General features: G+C 39.0%; 1 protein-coding gene across 1 annotated transcript in view; it reads right to left on the bottom strand.

The window, feature by feature from the left end:
• The window catches only part of GABRB3 (gamma-aminobutyric acid type A receptor subunit beta3), a 502,491-nt gene that overhangs the window by 272,411 nt on the left and 228,152 nt on the right, over nucleotides 1-1,928 (bottom strand). The gene's annotated exons all lie outside the window — the stretch shown is intronic.

Here is a 1,928-nt window from a genome sequence, read left to right as displayed (position 1 = left end):
TATCTGAGGTCTCTTTCCTTTCCATATAAAGTTAGTGATCATTTTTTCCATATCCCTAAAGAATGTTGATGGGATCTGGATTGAGATTGCATTGAATGTAGTTCTAATCTTAAAGGAATGTTTTCTCACTGACAATTAGTGCAAGTGAAAGCAAGTAATTTCAGTAGTTTTGATCATAAAGACTTGCATTATTTCCACCCTGATATATGTCCAAATTCTCTTTTAGGTGAAGCACAGAATGAAATGGCACCTAAAAGAAATGCCGAAATAACATTTCCTTTTGATTTTATGGAACTGTGTGAAAGATCCATGCTAGAATGGTTCCTACAATCATGCCATTCAGTGATCCTATTCAGTAAGTTAGCCAATCAGCAAGCGTTTATGGAGCACAGGCACACTTCGGAGCAATACCATACCTGATCTCTCAGAGACAATAGGCATGACGAGAAGCAAGGAAAGGCACATATGTCACCTTTCACATAGAACCCAAAGAGGGGTTCACATGTCACATTCACACAGGAAAATAATAAGCTTTTCAGGTGTGATGAGGAGAATGTGTGCAGGGTACAGAGAAGATACAGGAAGAGATGGGGTCCCTTCTTGGGAGAGATGGCTTCTGAGTGATGCTGGGGGAGAAAGGGTTGCTCTTCAGGCCAGTCGAAGGGTGGGCTTGGCAGGGCAGGGCAAAGGGCACTTCTGCCAGCATGGAGAGCTGGAAAACTCCTCCTTCCTCCAGATTCCCATACAAAAGTGCTGTCTGGGAAAGGACTTGGCTTCTTTAGTTCTAATCTTAACATAACTGTTACAACTAATGTGTAGGGTGGGATGCCACAAATCTCATGGGAAAAAAAAAAAAAGTCTTAGTATAAGACTTTGTAGACATAGATTGTCAAATTGACTAATTATATCCTTAAGTTATGTTTCCATTATGAAAAGATTGATTTAAGAGTGTACTCTATGTAGTGATTCCTCTCAATTGTTTTTCTTAGCTTTAATGATTATCAGAACACAATCCATCAAAATGAGTGGAAGTTTAGGAATAATATTTACCAGAAATATTTACCAGAAACATCTATTTTCAGTTGAAGTATTTACCACCTTTCATCTTCATCCACATTTTATAACAAACAGGTACTTCTGCTGCCAAGCAAACAAACAACAACAAAAATGCTTCCATTGAATCAATTCTGATTCATAGCTATAAATCCTTGCAGAAGTAGACTGCCTCATCTACCTCCTGTGGAACAGCTGGAGGGTTTGAACCACTGACCTTCTGGGTAACAGTCAAATGGCTAACCTACTATGCCACCACAGCTCCTTACTACCATAGACAAGCATTAATAATACAAATTTCAAAGACTCTATGTTAATTTTAAAGGAAAGCTTATCAGAACTAAGTTGTTAATTTTCTGTTTGGTTGGACAAATGGGAATCTTCTTCCAAGGAGAATTCTAGTCACAGAATTTTACATCAGTACATGAGTCCAACCATATACTCTAAGTCACCAGGTTATGCTGTGCCTCCTACAGCCTGGAGCACATCCAGAGATGCTACTTGCATCAGGAAACAGGCCTATTTTTAAATTCAGATACTGCAAATGGAAAGAAATCAAGAAAAAAACCTTAAAACAATTAGGGACAATTCCTGTGTTCAGCACTTTTGCCATAGTGTCTTTTCTCAGATGAGCAGGGAAAGCCTTGACCTCAGAAACCAGCACCCTGCTCCTCTCTGTGAAGCTTTGCTTCTGCAATCACAAAAGAATTAGTTCTAATTTACATTACAGATGAGTACCTTTCAGGGGTGGTGTCATTATAACCCCAGCAGAAATCAGATCAAGGAAATGGCATACAATTACAGGATAGTGGTAAAAGAATTAACATAAATACTGGTGCAGCTCCAAGGAACCCACAGGCATCTAGGTTAATATA

The sequence above is a fragment of the Orycteropus afer genome, unplaced genomic scaffold (assembly GCF_000298275.1).
Source record: "Orycteropus afer afer isolate SDZICR_OR568_19922 unplaced genomic scaffold, OryAfe1.0 scaffold00146, whole genome shotgun sequence".
Classification (NCBI taxonomy): Eukaryota; Metazoa; Chordata; class Mammalia; order Tubulidentata; family Orycteropodidae; genus Orycteropus; species Orycteropus afer.
This window is presented reverse-complemented; position numbering and strand designations above follow the sequence as displayed.